The sequence below is a fragment of the Symphalangus syndactylus genome, chromosome 1 (genome assembly GCF_028878055.3).
Source record: "Symphalangus syndactylus isolate Jambi chromosome 1, NHGRI_mSymSyn1-v2.1_pri, whole genome shotgun sequence".
NCBI lineage: Eukaryota > Metazoa > Chordata > Mammalia > Primates > Hylobatidae > Symphalangus > Symphalangus syndactylus.
Genome location: NC_072423.2, coordinates 103735165 through 103754260, shown reverse-complemented (window position 1 = coordinate 103754260; position 19096 = coordinate 103735165). Strand labels below are relative to the sequence as shown.

General features: G+C 43.2%; 1 protein-coding gene and 1 pseudogene across 2 annotated transcripts in view; one reads left to right on the top strand and one right to left on the bottom strand.

Moving 5' to 3' along the window:
- The window catches only part of IL17RD (interleukin 17 receptor D), an 83085-nt gene that overhangs the window by 44153 nt on the left and 19836 nt on the right, over nt 1-19096 (bottom strand). The window lies entirely within an intron of this gene.
- LOC129479789 (large ribosomal subunit protein eL19-like) lies at nt 1098-1691 on the top strand (annotated as a pseudogene).

Sequence of the window (19096 nt, the reverse complement as noted above, 5' to 3'; positions counted from 1 at the left end):
ATCTATGTCTCTGACTCCTACTCCAGCCACAGCAAAACTCATTTGGCTTCAAAATTAAGATGTTGGTATAAAGCAAAGGATACCATCGCTTACATGATGCCAAGTCCCCCACAAGTTTATTTTGATGAATGTTACAAGTTTCATAGGGTAAAAAATTTCACTGTCAGTTCTGACTTTTACCTTTTGCCAAACTAATTTTAAAATAGCAGGCAATCGGAAGGATATATTCAAACGCTAATGATCCCTGTAACTTTACATCGTCCTACTATTTGGATGGAAGCCAGCAGTCTGTTCTTAAACTATAAGCAATAAATCTAGAAGACTCTCTTTCCTAATTTCCCAAAGATACCACATGGAATTTCCATTAAAGCACACACACACACACATGCAAACACACATACACACAATGACATACCAATTAAATCATTGTGTGACATTTAGGCCAGGAAATAATTATGTTTGCCAAGGAGTATTCAGCTTTGTTTTAATTTCCTTGAACCGCTAAAATGTCATTCTGAGAAGGCAAAGAATGATGTAAAAATGAAGTATTGATGTCTTAGTCAATTTTAGATTTTGATACTTTTTTTTGTGGGTGAAGAAGGCAGTGGGGTGTTCCCAGGAATTAAGGTCTCCCTGCACTCCCTCCCTCTCCAAGGATTTCTGGCAAGGAGTGGTATAGAGAGGTTAATTATAAAGCAAATCCATTGTGAGGCAGACATAGCAAATGGAACAGCAGGTAGGAGCATATTTCCACCCCTGATGAAGTGGGTCTGGTGGTGAGTTCCCATTCCTCTCCTATAGGGCAGAGGCAAGCAAACGGCACATACAAGCTTGTCCCTTCACCTGTCAACAGGAAGAAATCAACGTAACTTGCCCCTTCATTAAGGCTTCCCATGGAGAAATGTTTACAAAATTAAAGTAATATGGTTAAATTAAATTAGAAACCTGTAACATTTTGTCATGAAGTTAGCAGGAAACAGAAGCTAAGCAGAAAACATTAAAAGCAGTGATTAATGTTTTTTAAAGGAAAGTCCAAAGGTTCTGGCTAAACTGACTTTAAACTAAGAATCGGGGAGCTCATTGCTTTCGCTGCTGCAGCCACAGCCATGAGTATGCTCAGGTTTCAGATGAGGCTCGCCTTTAGTGTCCTCTGCTGTGGCAAGAAGGTCTGGTTGGACCCCAAAAGGACCAATGAAATCGCCAATGCCAACTCCCATCAGCAGATCCAGAATCTGATCAAACACGGGCCGATCATCTGCAAACCTGTGACTGTCCACTGCCGGGCTTGATGCTGGGAAAACACCTTGGCCCGCTGGAAGGGCAGGCACATGGGCATAGGTAAGCGAAAGGGTACAGCCAATGCCCAAATGCCAGGGAAGGTAACTTGGATGAGGAGAATGAGGATTCCGTGCCGGCTGATGAGAAGATACTGTGAATGTAAGAAGATTGATCACCACACATATCACAGCCTATACCTGAAGGTGAAGGGGGATGTGTTCAAAAACAAGTGGATTCTCATGGAACACATCCACAAGCTGAAGGCAGACAAGACCCACAAGAAGCTCCAGGCTGACCAGGCTAAGGCCCGCAGGTCTAAGACCAAGGAAGCACGCAAGCGCCATGAAGAGCACCTACAGGCCAAGGAGGAGATCATCAAGACTTTGTCTAAGGAGGAAGAGACCAAGAAGTGAAAGCTCCCCCTTTGTCTGTACATACTGGCCTCAGTGATTACGTAGATCAACCATTAAAATAAAACGAGCCTTTACCTGCCATAAATAAATAAATAAATAAACAAACAAGCTAAGAATGGAGGCTAGGTGCAGTGGCTCAATACTGCAATCCCAGTACTTTGAGGCAAGGGGATTATTGAGCCCTGGAGTTTCAGACCAGCCTGGACAACATGGTGAAAACCCATCTCTACCAACAAAAACACAAAAATTAGCCAGGCATGGTGGCATGCACCTGTAGTCCCAGTTACTTGGGAGGCTGATGTGGAAGGATGGCTTGAGTCCAGGAGATGGAAGTAGCAGTGATCCATGATCACACCACCACACTCCAGCCTCAGCAACAGAGCAAGACCTTGTCTCAAAAAAAACCAAAAACAAACAAACAAACAAAAAAAACACACAAAAAAAAACAAAGAATGAGGAGCTGGGTCAATGTGAGGCCAAGCTGTCAGGTGAGCAGCACTGCTTCTAGGGACACAGATTCAGGCATTTCCTGGCACTGAGGAGGTGAAGCCCCAAAGGCACAGCAGGTTCAGAGCAAGGTGGGCAGGAGGCTGGGAGGAGGCAGAAGGCCAGGCCGGGATGTGCCACTTCCTGTCTGCCACTTCCCCAACTGCCTGTCAAGTGGTGGGATGCTCAGTGATTCTCAGAGATTCCCTAAGAGTGGGTTTTCAAGTTTCTAGAACTATAGGCTTTTCTTTTGAAGAGGGCTTTATTATTTTTGTAAAGATAACAAGTTCAAGGTAAAAGAAAATTAAGTACAAAGAAGAATATGAAACTTCTCCCACTCCATCATTTTGAAGAAGACTCTTCCAGACGGTCTTTACTGCCTGCATCATATGGACTGTGACTTGACATAAATTAGATCCTAATATATATAACATTTGCTCTCATAAATCTCCACCAGCTATCAGTTAATGCAGTTCCTTCTGGGTGAAATATGTAAGACCTATGGAGGAAATAACAAAAAGAGCCTAATAAAGTGAGTTAGGACCACTGGGCAAAATTCTTTCTAAGGGTCTTGTCAACTGTCATCAACCATCATTTTCTACAAAGGGAAAACACCATTAGTAGGAAGTAGTATAGCAGGCCCTGTCACCTGCTCCAGAGCCGGCTGTGTACATGGAAAAGGCAAGAGGACACATGTAGTGACAAGGCTACTTGCACAGTATACACAAGTTGATACGTTGGTAGGTTGCCTATTGATGTGAGTATCCTAAACGCTGTTCTGCAGGGTAACCAAATTACTATAATTTATCCTATATGTTTCTTTAAAATTACATAAATGTAGGGGATTTTATGATTAGATGACTGGTCTCCAGTGAATAACAGAACTGTGTAAAATTAAAAGGGAAACTGACAAATCCAGGAAGCAGATGACAATGTCTTCCTCTCTCCAGCACAATAATCACATTACAGCCGTGTGGAAACCTAAGACCTCCAACTCTTTCCAGAGAGTCAGGGTGGCTTGATTTTACAGACCAAGCTAAGGAGATAAAAACCACTCGCTGGTAAAAAAAAAAACGGTAAATTCCATTTTGTGATTAGAATCACAACACATATGTAGCCCAGGTGTCGAAGAAGAAAGAATGAGCTCTGCCTCAAAAACGGCCTGGGCAGGCATGGTGGCTCCCACCTGTAATCCTAGCATTTTGGGAGGCCAACGCAGGAGGAATGCTTTGAGACCAGGAATTCAAGACCAGCCTGGACTCCATCTCACAGACCCCGTCTCTAAAAAATAAGAATAATTAGCTGGTTGTGGTGGCACATGCCTGTAGTCCCAGCTACTGAGGAGGATCTCTTGAGCCCAGGAGGTTGAGGATGCAGTGGTTGCACCACTGCACTCCAGCCTGAGCAACAGAGCAAAGCTCTGTCCACCCCTCCCCAACCCCCACCCCCTACTCAAAAAAAAAACAAAAACGTAGCTGATCTGAAAGCAATATTTAACTATACCCTGAGATTCTCTCCTCATTTATTCATGAAAAACCTCTGCAAATGCCCCAGGATTTATCAACCAGATGTCTCAAGAGCTTGAAATATGCTTTCGCACTTGGGAAAGCCATTTTGAGTGAGAATAAGGCTAAACCAGACCCCTGCCTCTAGGTGTTTACAATTAGTTTTGAAAAACAAAGCTAAAAGACATGAAACTACAGTAGATAAGGTTACACTGCCTAGAATGAATGGGCTAAGTTATGCCACTGAGCTCTATGTGTAATAAGATTTCAGAACGGGTAGTTGAACAGAGGAAAGCTAGCCAGAGAAGTGTCTTCAGAGGAGGCATGTCAAGCTTTGGGGTTGGGGAGGGGAAGAAAGATTCTTTCAAGCAAACACAGATCCAGAAGCTTATGCTACCAACTGTACCACCCAGTGGCCAACACATGGTAAACATTCAGGAAATGGTTGCTATTTCTCAGGGATGACACAGAGCATTCCTGGTCATCCAGAATAAACACTTCCCACATCCCTGGAAGTGACCAACACACCCTCATTGCTTCTGTGTTAGACACTCCCAACTAGCCTGAAAAGATGGGCACCATAGGGCTGAAATAGCCAAGTGGGTTCAGCTTTGCATGTGGTACATCTTGGAGACAGGCAAGATCCAAATACAGTGGTCCTTACAGATGTGAGCACAAGCCTAAATTTGGCAGACAGAAGCACAGGGAAAAGGTCTCTGATACAGGCCAAAGTGGCAGTGGGGTAGGTGGGGAGATGAGGAAGGAAGAAGAAAGAGGCAATGAAACAGCAGCTTCAAAGGATGAATCCAAAGGACCCAAGAATTGAACAGATGGGATGAGTCAAACCCCAGGGCCTGGAGAGCAGAACTGACACTTATAAAACAGAAGACTGGAGCTGGGGTCTCAAAACATATATCCATTTCAAGATGGAAATTGATTCCCTGCCCCTAATACAGATGGAAGGTATTTAAGAAGGAGGAAGGTGAGTCCTGGTCACCAGCCACTTCCAATTTTCACTTCTCTTCCCTCCATGACAAAAAAACTTTTGGTATCAGGTTAGTGCTACAGAGGCCTAAGTTGGGAGTCTCTAACCTTCCCCTGTTGCTCTTACACACCTTGACTTTCCTGTCTGTACTCAGAGTAAACCAGTGTCATGCTTCTAAACAGAGCTCACTAAATACTAACGAGATAAGACTCAAAGCAAAGGCCCTTTGTTAGCTTTTACCAAATCTTCATCAACTTCCGTACAGATCAAGACCACTAAAAACAATCTTTAAAAATTTGACATTGGCACAAAAGGACAGAAAGGACAATACTGTATGACTACATTTATATGAGGTATTTAGAGCAGTCAAATTCATAGAGACATGAATAGTGATAGCCAGGGGCTGCGGGGAGAGGAGAATGGGGAGTTATTGTTTAATGGTTATGGAATTTCCATTTAGGAAGGTGAAAAAGTTCTACAGGTGGATGGTGGTGATGGTTGCAAAACATTGTGAATTTACTTAAAAATCTTTGAACTGTACACTTAAAATGGTAAATTTTATGTTATGTGTATTTCAACACAATAAAGAAAAAAGTAAAAACAAAACAAACAAACAAAAAAAAATTAAAGGAAACTGAACCGGGAAAGGAATGATAACAACAAAACAGTGTTAGGGCCACATATGCAGGAAGAACTAGAGACTAGAGGGTGGAAGACTGGAGCGAGGTAGACCAGATAGCCAGCAACTGCAGCAGCAGTACACATATAACATGACAGGGACAGCAATGTACAGATGAGGATCAAAGGACAGGTCTGAGAGACATTTTTAAGGAAAAAAATAGCAGGACTTGGTGACAAATGCAATACAGAGGTGATGATGAAATATTCAAAGGTGACCTGCAGGCTCTTATTTGGGGAAGTTGGAAGATAGTGATTTTAGGGCAGTAACGAGAACACTGGGAGCCAGGCGCGGTGGCTCACACCTGTAATCCCAGCACTTTGGGATGCCAAGGCAGGCAGATCACCTGAGGTTGGGAGTTCAAGACCAGCCTGACCAACATGAAGAAACCCCATCTCTACTAAAAAAATACAAAAAATTAGCTGGGCATGGTGCTGCATGCCTGTAATCCCAGCTACTCAGGAGGCTGAGGCAGGAGAACAGCTTGAACCCAGGAGGCAGAGGTTGCAGTGAGCTGAGATTGCGCCATTGCACTCCAGCCTGGGCAACAGGAGCAAAACTCCGTCTCAAAAAAAAAAAAAAAAAAAAAGAGAACACTGGGGAAAGAGCGTCTTTTTTTAAAAAGTAGGCTGCAGAAAAACAGTGAAAGTGAGGTGCCTACTATCTTTTTACAATATCATATATTTTGGGGGGAGGGGAGAAATGCAGGATTAAAAGGCAGGAAGTCAAGTATGAAGGCATGCCACAGAACCTTAAGGACAGATAGGCTAATTCCTAAGAGGTACACAAAATTAACAGAAAGTGTAAAAAAATAAAAAGCCAGGAATTGGGCTTTGTGAGACTACCCATAGTTAGGGCACATACGGAGGAAAAAGAAGATTGAAAAAGTGAGGTTGGCAAAGTAGGAGAATGAAATACAGTTAAAATAGAGAATATTAAACAGGCTACAGTTAAAGAATGTCAAGATGGATGTTTTCGACATGAAAACCATCTTTTTAAATGCTTTTTAAACTTTTTCCTTTGTTTAAATTTTTTATTTTGAATTTCTGTGTAATTTTGAACTGAATGTGAATTTGAGTGTGAATATTATATATACAAATAAATGTATATTATTTATGGGGTACATGCAATGAAAACTTCCTTTTTTTGGGGGGGGGGATGGAGTCTTGCTCTGTCTCCCAGGCTGGAGTGCAGTGGCATGATCTCAGCTCACTGCAGCCTCTGCCTCCCGGTTCCAGTGATTCTCCTGCCTCAGTCTCCTGGGTAGCTGGGAGTACATACACGTGCCACCACGCCCGGCTAATTTTTGTATTTTTAGTAGAGACAGGGTTTCACCATGTTGGCCAGGCTGGCCTCGAACTCCTGACCTCAGGTGATCCGCCCACCTCAGCCTCCCTCCAGAAGTGTGAGGATTACAGGCGTGAGCCACCTCACCTGGCTGAAAACTTTTTTGTTTATACGAATCTCTGAGCAAATAATTATATTGCTAGATCATTTAAAATAGCTCCTCCATATTAATTCCTAAGTTTTCTGCTGTTATTCAAACTCAACTCCTGGTGTTAGAGGAAAAATAGAAAACATATTATTAGGACCATTTAAATCAAATGTTTTCATATGTTTGAAACTTAAAAAAAAAAAAATCTAGCACTGGTAAAAGGTACTGAAAAGACTGCTAGTTCACTGTCAGGCTTCTGCGTACAGATACCGAGCCGGGCACCTTAGAGGCAAGGCTGTGCTCAGAGCTCACAATTCTGCCAGACAGCCCTCTAATCTCCCACATTATGGAGAAGAACACAGAGAACCCATGTCTTGATGTTCCCCAAGATCTGCTCAGCACTTTACAGTTTGAACCACTGTTAAAATATACCTTTTTGCAGTTTTTGAAACAATGCTACATGGAAAATGTAGAGACTACCAACACTGAACCACGAGCTCTAAATCAGGTTATTTTTTTTTAACCAGTTACTCCTAACCAACTGGTCTAAGAGCTAGCATTTAGAGTAACTGGCAATTTCCCAGAACTCAAAGAGAAATAAAAGTTCAAAAGATTGGCTAGAACGGTATCAGTAGGACTCAAAGTTATCGAATTGGATTTCAATTCAGGCAAACCATTTTTGCTCAAAGCTCACAAAAATGGTGAATGTTTGCATGACGGCACTAATACAAGTATTAATTTTCAGACCATTCTGTTTTGGACATTATTCAACACTTGCTGCCATTTGACAGATGTACATCCATAGCCCCGAAAGGCTTAGTGGGTCAGTTTTGGCATCATGGCTAACAACTTTCTTTCTCAAAAGTAGGGTAGAAAAACTGAGGTGTGGTCATCTCTGAAATTTGATTGATCTCTGAGATGAAGTCTACTCTGGGAATATTTCACCTCTAGAGTTTATTTCCAGACACCCAGAAAAGGTCTAGGGAAAGTAATATTCTAGGAAACAGTAACTACTACACTGGTTCAATGCTTATCACTAATGAACACTTATTATGCAGTAGCAGAGCTGTGACTGACCTTCATAACTTTTTTTTTTTTTTAATTGGAGACAAGGTCTCACTCTGTTGCCCAGGCTGGAGTACAGTGGTACAATCATGGCTCACTGCAGCCTCAAACTCCTGGGCTCAAACGATCCTCTGTCTCAGCCCTCTAAGTAGCTGGGAGAACTACAGGCGTGTACCATCATGCCTGGCTAATTTTTAAAAGTTCATTCTTTGTAGAGATGGGGTCTTGCTATGTTGCCCTGGCTGGGCTGAAACTCCTGGGCTCAAGCAATCCTCCTGCCTAAGCCTCCCAATGTGTTGGGATTACAGACGTGAGCCACAGCACCCAGCCTACCCTCATAACTTAACCACAGTACACTGATGTTTTCCTGACAATATAACTTTAATTTAAAAACATAATTTTTGAGGGCATAAAAAAGAACTTCTATAACCACCGGTCTGAACAGAACCATGTCATCTTACAAGTTCCCCAAAATAGTAAATGCCTCTGTATTTCATCTTTAAAAGCTTGACACTCAGGACTTATTTTTCAGGGAATATGTGGCTATTTTTTGTAATGTTAGCAGTTTTCATTTCTGAGGGATGGAATAAACATTAAAATACTCTTTGTTCTCTAATGTATTGTTTGAATTAAAAATACTATATACAATTGAACATAATCCTGAGCAGAACAACTAGTGATTATTAAACATTAATTGTCACTTCAGATTAGAAATTTTTGAAGATCTGTTTTTTGTACATTATCTGTATACACAAACTGCTAAATGTTATTACTTAGTATTTGTTATAATAAACATTTCTGGGAGAAAAAAAAGCTTGACACTCTAAGTTTCTTTTGCAATTCTCCCCATACTAGAACACCATGCCAACATCCTAATAAGACTGGTATTAATGAAAGATCAACCTCATTTTCTTGGCAACAATAGACTTACAGAAGAATCACCTAAGAAAAAAAGAAGCACTATCTGATAAGGAAAAGATGGATTCTGTCTTCCACCGCAGGCCTTGGGCTCTCAGATCTGGAACACTGTTATCTGATTGTATCTGCACGGTTTTCACCACGAGGGCACTGCATGGTAGAGGAAGCAGAACAGAGGAACAAGGACCAAGAGCAGCCCCTGCCCCATTGCCTGAACGCTCTTATAGCCACAGGAAAAAAAAAATCAAAAAGGGACACACGGAGCCTTCCTACTAACTCTCCCTTTCCCACTGACACCAAAAATAACCAACCATAAACTTTTAGCACCTCTCAAAGACTTCAAGAGAGGCATGAAGGGCAATGCTTTGGCCTAGCTAAAGATTTTCAAATCAGTGCAATTCCTTTCTTGTTTTATTAAAATATGCAAGCACAGTACTTATAAACAAAGGAATCATTTCAGTTTTTGCTTGGAAAAATGGGAGCCAATACATTCCTTCTGGGAATTCAGGGTAAAAGTTTTACAAAAACAGTGTCCAGATGTGCTTAAAAATTCACTCTGTTCTTTCTTTTGGGGAGAAGTGGAGGGAGAAACAAAGGGTAGGAGGGACATTTTATTAAAAATTGAAACAGTTATTGGTTTTTCTTGGCTCACCCACTAACCTGCTCTCCACTGACAAACAACTCGGGAACACCGGAGGCAGAAGCGCGTGGCATCCCTCCCCCTCCAACCACCCCGTCTGACCTCCCCCACTCTGGCCTCCTGGCAGGGAGACAGGGCCTGGCTGACCGCGGTGTTGGTGTCGCCAACCTGAGCCTCAGGAACTTCTCTAACTTCCAGAACGTCCTCAGTGACAAATGGTTCCACCAGGTGGTGATGAAAAGTTGGGCGGGGCGGGGGGGGGGAGGTTGGTGGGAGGGAAGAGGAGCCTTTGAAGGCCAAAAATTCTCAACCGAGAATCAAGCATTTCTTTATGAAAACAACCACCCTGGGGATAAACCTTCATTAAAAAAAAAAAAAAAAAACTTTAAACTGGAATGTTTTGTCAACATCACATCCCAGTTTTAACCTGGAAGCTTTGCTGAGATTTGAAGCTTCCTCAACCCAATGATTTCATTCCCAGTCCTTTTTAACCACAGAGAGATTTAAATAATCTGTTATAAAGTTTCCCATCATTTTCAGAGGGGTTGATGCTGGCTCTGAGTATTGAAGGTAAATGGGTGTTTCACACAGAGCATAAATAAAGTAGACAGAGAATCAGGCATATATTATGAATAAAAAGATAATCCTAATAATAGTTTACATTATCACAAACCAAAGTTTATATGAGCAGCTAAGCCCCCCTTCAAACTAGAGAGCAGCTGCTGGTACGGCAGAGGAAAATGGTATGTCAAAAATTTGACCTACCTTAAAGTGTGTTTAACTCCGCTGTCAGCCACTGCTTCCTTCTGCCATCTTACACCAGGATGGAGGCAGGGGCAGTATCCTTTTTGAAGTGTTTCGTTTGCACAGGCAAAAAACTGTCTCAGTGTTGGAGGGACTATCTCCACTCTACCTTGACAATCTCGACAAAGGCTACGTCATTCTCATCAGTGATGGGGTAAAAACAGGGACTCCCTCAGGGGAGCCAGTCCTGAAGGTGCCCTGCTACTGCCTCCCTAGAGTGCGAGGAACATCTCCAGGGTCTACAGTCTCAATCCCTGAAGGCTGCCAGTACCCCTATCAGAAGTAGGCAGGAGGCTGGGGAGCTGTGCTTACACACAAATCTGCCAAGTAACAAATCCCCTAGGCTTCATATGTACCCAAAAATGCTGGCCCCACATAAACCACTTTAACCCAAAGCCCTCACTGTGTGTGAGAGGAATATTCTGCACTCAATAGGGTAATCCTGCCCTTCTTCATAGAGCTCCCAGGATGTGCAGAGTCCAGGGCCAGGCCCTAGGAAAATGAGTGCCATGTGCCTAAGGCAGTGATGTTCGGGGTGGAAGAGACACATCCGGCTTTTCTGAGTGAAGACTAGGCGAGGGGGGCACCTTCTGTAAGTGGCCAGCTTCACGTTTCCAAATTAGAACACAGTGTTACAACTCAAGTCAATTATTTGGAGTTAAATATTTCTGTACCTACAGGGGCAAGAGGCACATCAGAATTGTGGAAACAGTCCACGCCATTGGTCTCATTTTTCAGTTTCCACAGACATTAGGCCCATTTCAAGATGTTCTCACCAGGAGCCAAGAGCTTTCTGCAAAGGTGGCTGAAGCTTCAATCAGCCCAGGGCAGAATGAGGGCAAAGAGCCCCTAGTAACGAGTGGACTCCAAGCAAGAGACCCCTCTTCTTCCCCTCCTTGCATCCTGTCCTCATAGCAGCAGTGTGGCCCCTGCCACCTAAGGATATGAACATTCATGCAATGAGTGACCAGCATTGGGGAGAACCTCAAAGGCTCCTGCAAGCATAAAGGACTGGCCAGTGGGTCCAGCTTTCTGCTGGCAGAGGACCATGAGGTATAAGCCACAGAAGAGGGACTGCCAAATCACGGGGTGTTGGATAAAGACTCTTAGAAGGTGTTCACAAGCAAGCTTTATTTGAGGTGAGGATATTCAGAGGTATGAGCTGCACACACCATGCACATCTCAGTCCTTTCTGCAGAGGATTAAGACACCTTTGCTCTGCCACTGCTGCAGGTGGAGGCACTGGTTTCAACCACGGTCCCTTCCCAAAACAACTTGTCATCACTTCTGTCTAAGCTCAGCGTGCTTCCAGAAGGTGTGACCCCTGGAGATAAGGTATTTCATCAAGTCAGCCTTGTTGGTGCCCTCACGCTCTAGGGCCTGTTATCACACACAGTTACCCTTTTGGTCTCTGAATGAGTGACCTCTTCCCTAGCTGCTCACCATCTCTTCCTCCTCTGGCTTGTGTCACAGACCCTGTGGAGGTGTCCATCTTCCTGACAGCCTATCAGGCATTCTTGGTTCCTCTCCTGCCCACGACAGGATGCCAGTGCAAGCCATAACCTTATCTTCTTAAAGCTTATCTCTGTTTTCATCTTCTCTGTCTCCCCGGTCCCTTTAAGTCCACCCACCCATGTACTCTAAGTCCAGGATCTTCACTCTGGTGTATTAAGTGTAGTCACAGACTCACCCTTGTAGAGGGGAAGGAATTGCTTTTACAGGGCTCTTCCAGAAATGTTCTTATCATATCCAGGGATCGTCCCAGAGGACCTACTAAAGCAATGCCACTTCAACCAGGGCAGGTGGACAATCACTCAGGATTAAGTGTTCTTGGACTGAGAAGGAAACCCACAGAACAGCCATGCCTGCGTGAGGGGCAAGGACCTGTGGGTGGGGTGGGGCTCAGCCAGAGTCCTTCTCCCCACTCTCTTCAACCAGAGCTGCTGCAGTCTTATCTGCCTCATGTTGGGGTTCCAAGGAGTCATTTTTAAAAACAGGTAAGGAAGGTGTAGGTGTGTGTGTATGTGTGTATCACTATTCTGACTTCCAGCTTTCCTGACAAGAAGACAGCTTGGTGTAAATGGGAGTAAAGAGGGTAAAAAATCAACAACTCAGTTCTGCAATTACCCATATGCAGATCAACTGTCAAATAAACTACTTTTATATCTGTGTGGCTGCCTTTCTCCTGCCCTTGCCAACACCTAGCACAGTACCCAAATCCTCTCCAACCCAGACAGCTGCTGACAGAAAGGCCTCTGGGACTGTCAACACCCCAGTGTGATTCAGAGCTCCCAGGGAGTCTGAAGCAGTCCCCTTGTTTATGGATTCAGTGATTGATTGGGCCCTAAAAGCTCCTGGCCCAGAAGACTAAATGGGTTGTAATCAATCATTAACAATAGTGTTGATGTTAAAAATTGGGAGATGCACCGGGTCTTTGGCCATGTGGATGAGCTGGGTGATTACACATGAAATTGTGAAGGATGGAGGCAGGTGGAGACGTGGGCACCCTCCATGTATGCAAGCAACACAGGCACATCAAAAGTGATCAGCAGAGCCGACAGGCCACATTTTGCAAAAATAAAGCGGTGTCTCAATTTAAAAAATAAAAACTATATATAGGACAAATGCTTTTCTTGTATTAGAGAAAGATCTGCAACAATGGCCAGAGGTTGGGTGTTCTCTCCCAAGTGAGATGAAAAACAGACACCCAGTGCAGGGGCAAGAGTCTAGGTAGAAAAGAGGTGGGCGACTCAATCAGGACACGGAGTGGGTAGGTAGGACAATTACACCCTCTGAATTAAAGGTTCGAATCACCTCAATAAAAATAATAGTTAAAATCTTAAGAATAATTCTAGTCTAACTGTCCCACTTCACAGGTAGTAAGGAAACTGACAGCCATATGGGTCACCTGCCCTGTCCATAGTCACAAGCAGTCAGCCTGAGATGCTCTCATCACACATGTCGCAGTGACCTCAATGAGACAGCCTAACCAGGGTGGCTTCTAGCCCAAGATCGGGATTTTTTTTAAACTCCAATAAAACACAATTAATATATATTCTCTTTATGGGTAATGTGTGATCAATCCAAAGACTTTGGGGAAAGCGTGCACGCGCACACACACACTCTGTCACGCACGCGTGCACACACACACTCTCACGCACACACACACGCACACACGAGCACAAACACACATACGCACAAAGGAACAAAGGTTTGCTGGCTAAATTGGCAGTACAAATAGAATTTCCATGATAATATTCAGATTCAATTATTTTCATAATATGCTGGTAAGTCAGGAAGACTCACTAATCAATAATTCTTAGACTTACTAATCAATAATTATTTTAAATTCTTTAAATTCTTATTTATTCACTTAAAACATCTTCTCTAACACTCTCTACTAAGTGACATTTCGCCCACACCTAGCTTTAATATTACTAGACTTAAAGGCACTAAAACATACTCAGAAGGTAAATCACCAGGTGAAAGATTTAGTCCTTCTCTAATAAATCCAAAATCAAACAAGTATAAGCTACCACCAAAATAACAAAGGTAAAGAAAAATTATACACTGGGCTGGGTGCGGTGGCTCACGCCTGTAATCCCAGCACTTTGGAAGGCCAAGGTGGGCAGATCACCTGCGGTCGGGAGTTCAAGACCAGCCTGATCAACATGGAGAAACCCCATCTCTACTAAAAATATAAAATTAGCTGAGCATGATGGTGCATGCCTGTAATCCCAGCTACTCAGCAGGCTGAAGCAGGAGAATCGCTTGAACCCAGGAGGCGGAGGTTGCGGTGAGCCAAGATTACGCCACTGCACGCCAGCCTGGGCAACAGAGTGAGACTCCATCTCAAAAAAAAAAAAAAAAAAAAGAAAGAAAGAAAAATATACATATAAACAACGTCAATATTTCATGTGTGTGTGAGAGGTTTTTTTTTTTTTTAGATGGAGTCTCTGTCACCCAGACTGGAGTGCAATGGCACAATCTTGACTCACTGCAACGTATGCCTCCTGGGTTCAAGCAATTATCCTGCCTCAGCTTCCCGAGCAGCTGGGATTACAGGAGCCCGCCAACCATTCCCGGCTAATTTTTTTTTTTTTTTTGTATTTTTAATAGAGACAGGGTTTTACCACATTGGCCAAGCTGGTCTCAAACTCCTGACCTCAGGTGATTCGTCCACCTTGGTCTCCCAAACTGATGGGATCATAGACTTAATCCACCCGGCCGATAAACGTCAATATTATTAGGATGGAGAAGAATGAGTACATGTATACTGCTGATAAAAAGACTGCAGCCAGTCACTAAGCAGTTACCATGTGGCCAGGCACAGAGCTGGATGTTTCAAAAACAGTATCTTGCTTACATCTTAAAACAAACAACAACCCTGGGAGATGAACTATTAATAACACATTTTACAGATGAAGAAATAGCCTCAGGGAAAAATTTGCCCAAGGTCTAAATAAATGGTAGCAAATGGTGGAGCTGGGATTCATGAAACAAACCTATTCTTTTCTCAAAACACAATTCGTCCCAGTAAACTGGTTCAGTCATTATACAGGACAAGCTGGTAAACACGTATGTAATGAGAGCCACAAATCCTTTGACCCAGTAATTCCACTTTGGGGAATAAGTGCCAAGGAAATAAACCAAAACGGCAAGGGAGATGGGCAGGTAACCCATCTGTATGAAGATGTTCATAGCAGCTTTGTAACAGTAATAACTTGGAAACAGCCCAAATGCCTCATCAAATGTGGGGTGAGGACTGGCAAAAAGGGGAGGGGAGCTTACTACATGAACATACCATATGGTCACTAAAAGTGACATGTCTGTGCACTACATCAATACGTGGAAATATCTTTGGAAAACAAACATAAGTAAAAAATAACCATAAATAAATAAAATACATACAGTGATTATAGCAGCTATGCATTAAGATCTGTTTGTGTGTTCAAGGGTAGAAGAATCAGTATGTAATGGAGCTTAATACCCAGTAAGCTTCATTTTTCTTATAAGGTAGAAGTAACCAATTTGTAAAGGCAACACAAGGAAACTCTCCTTAGAGATGCTACGATCCATCCAGGATGTTCTCTTCCTGATCTAAAGAAGTCAAGTTTTCATATAAAAAATAAAGAATGTCGGGCACGGTGGCTCACACCCGTAATCTCAGCACTTTGGGAGGCCAAGCGGGGCAGATCGCTAAGTCAAGAGTTCAAGACCAGCCTGACCAACATGGTGAAACCCCGTCTCTACTAAAAACACAAAAATTAGCCAGGTGTGGTGGCACACACCTGTAATCTCAGCTACTCAGGAGGCTGAGGCAGGAGAATCGCTTGAACCCAGAAGACAGAGGTTGCGGTGAGCCAAGATGGCGCCACTGCAGTCCAGCCTGGGCAACAGAGCGAGACTATCTCAAAAAAAAAAAAAAAAGAAAAGAAAAAAGGAAAGAAGACACATTAATTTTAAAGCTACCTCCCCACTTTTACACTTTCAAGTCAGTCCTATTTTTAAATCAGATTAACAAAACCTCCAGTTACAAGCCCATAGCTCATGAAATTTTTTGTTACCCATTTAGCAAATTTATTTAAGAACACATATGTTTACGAATTGGAACATTCTTTCTGCCACCATTTGGTTTGTACTAATAAAAGTCCACACTCCCTGAATCTCATTCTTTTATAACACATTTGGAAAAGTAACACTAAGATAACATAAATCAATGCGGGTAGAGGAGGTGGGTTTAGGAGCGTCTGAACACAAGCCAAGGTAAAGGTCATGTGCTCAAAGCATAAAGCAGGAAGTTTATGCCTAATTGCCTTTTTTATATGCTCTCCTTCCCCAAAAAGGAATACAATATGCCCACACAGGTTCTTCATCACACTCTGTCTAGGGAGGCAGGTGGGCCCAGTGAAGCTCAGAACACCCTCACCTCTCCGCACTGGGCTCACCTGGCCCCTCTGATGGCTTCCTGTATATCCTGTCACTGCAGAAGAATGGGAGCATAATTCAAGAGCATCCCAACTAACCTCTGCACCTTTTAAAATGAACAAGGTTGAAAGGTTGAGGAAGGAAGTGGGCCAAAGATGGTGCTATCTTTGGAGAAGAAAAACCAGATTCCTGGCCAGGCGTGGTGGCTCACGCCTGTAGTCCTAGCACTTTGGGAGGCCAAGGTGGGCCGATCATCTGAGGTCAGGAGTTCAAGACCAGCCTGGCCAACATTGTGAAACCCTGCCTTTACTAAAAATACAAAAATTAGCTGGGTGTGGTGGCACTTGTCTGTCATCCCAGCTACATGGGAGGCTGAGGCAGGAGAATCGCTTGAACCCGGGAGGTGGAAGTTGAAGTGAGCTGAAATCACGCCATTACATTCCAGCCTGGGAGACAAGAGCGAAACTCCATCTCAAAAAAAAAAAAAGCAGATTCCTTCACTCGGCAGAATTGTCCTCTGCCTGGGCAGATCTCAGGTCAGTCTTCATCTCAAGGTTCCTTCTTCTCTGTACTTACCCATATTGGTAAATCCTGTCCATGTTTCCATTTTATCCTATGTTTGGGATGACTTACTATTGTCCCTCAAGTATAAAGTACCATGGTGTGCATCCTGCACAGAGCCAAAGCTCCAGGATATCACCATGTCTACCTTTGAGAGTGAGCTGTCCAATAGGGTAGCCTCTAGCCATGTGTGACAATTTAAATTTAAATTAAGTTTAACTAAAATTAAAAATTCAGATCCTTAGTTGTGCTAGCCACATTTCAGGTACTCAGTAGCCAAAAGTGGTTGATGGTTACTGAATTGAACAGTGCTGGGAAGAACATTTTTTGTCACAGAAAGTTCTGTTGGATAGCACTGGGCTAAAGAGTTCAGCACCTGCCCACGCCTGCCTCTGCAATAACAGGTGACACTCTCTCATAGCTGGGCAGCTCTTCCCAGCTGTCACCAGGCACCACAGGCCACCTCAACTGACACCTAGATAACTCAGTTTCACCTGGGCAGCATATTTACTTTTATTTACACACAGTACAATTGATAGTTTTGTGTATGGGTCCACAAGTTATATGCATATATATGTACGTATCCACTGCTATAATCACCATACAGAACAGTCCCATCATCCCAAAAAATTCCCTTGTACTGCCCCTTGGTAGTCAAGCCCTCCCTCCATCCCTCCAAAACCTTGGCAATCACTAATCTGGCAGCTTTTTTAAAAACTCAGATTCCTGGCCTTCCCCTGGAAATCCCACTTAAGCAGGTCTGGGGTGAGGCCCGGAATCTCCCCCCACCCCAAGAATGCTCCTCAGGTGATTCTGGTGTTCAGCCAGGTTTGGGAATCTTTGGGGTAATTGCCTAATCTGAGTTTAATTTAATTATCTCCAAAGTGCTATCTAGTCTTGCTCTCTTCCCACCCCCTATTAGTTGCTTTGTTGCACATGGCAGCCGTCCATCTGAGACAGGGTGCTTGGAAGGCAGGGCAAGCCCGACTGCTGGGGGCACGGGCAGGGTAAGAACTCTGCAGCTCTGGTTTCTGGCAGAGAGAGGCCTCTCCTAGTCACATGGATTCTCATCTTAATCCCTTCCTGGCTCTTTGTGCCATGGAATCCTCATCTGGAAAAAACGGAACCACATCAGAAATAATTATCTACCTCCGAGGCTTGCTGGGAAGTGATGACTTAGGTAACACGTTCAAAGGCTGGGCAGCCAGGACGAAAGGTACACTGTCCCGGATATGTCATCACCTCACCAGATTTCCTCTGGATGGAACTCTCCTCACCCTATTTACTTGATGGATGTGAGAGATCGGGACTCCAATTACAATAAAATTGCAGACTTTTTGAAAACAAACAAAAACTCAAAATATTTTTTCCTCCTAAATTCATGATCCCAAGGGTGAGGTACCAAATTCCATTTTTAAAGAGGAATTCAGAAGAGTCAGTATCTTCTCAGAAAACCTCCTCCGCTCAGAAAGTAAACAATTACGAAGGGGGCCAAAACTTGAGTTTAGCCATTCTCCTCTGGCTTGCTCCTGCTCTGCTGAGGATTCCTGGAAAACACTTTGAAAAGTTTAAGATGATCAAAGAAAAGGCACGGCCAACACAAGAAATGCTATCATTTAATATCACATGTTTATTTAGCCCCTCCAAGCCAAAGAGGGAAGATTGTTTGAAAGGGAGAGAATGCCTGCTTAATCAACTAAAAATGCATTCATTACTATGCTATTCACTGCGGCTTTCCTGAAATCAGACACTTTTGCCCCTAGACCATAAGATTGAAGCGATTTGAAATGAAAATATTTCCTGTCCACTGCTTGCCAGTTTCTAGCCCCAGAGTGATATAACAGATGACATCCAGTACAATAAATGCTTTTATTAACCATAAATTTGAGACTGCTTTAGGGATTTGAAGTGTTGGGTTTCATGCTGAAAAAATGTAATGTTATCCACAGACCATCAGTGAGTAACAAAAACAGAGGCACAGGTTATGCTACTTTGATCAAATTATGGCAAAAAATTGTCTTTTGCATTTAAAATAGTAGTTGCATTCAGGGCATATCTTCAAGGAGCACCACAATAGTTTAATCATATGTCTTGGAGAGTTTCATGGAAATTCATCCTGAGTGCAAATTTATAGAACCAGCAGCTTCTGTTAAACAGATAGGAAGCTGAAAAGTGTTATGAGGCTAAGAGGGCTGAGAAATCAAAATACTAAGATGAGACCCCTAAATCAGGGTTTCTCAGTCTCAGCGCTATTTACATTTTGGGCCAGGTAATTCTTTGTCATGGAGGACTGACTTGTGCATTTCAGGATGTTTAGCAACATCCCTGAGCCCTTCCCATTGACTGCCAGGAGCAGCCTACCCCAGCCGTGACAACCAAAAATGTCTCCAGAAATTCCC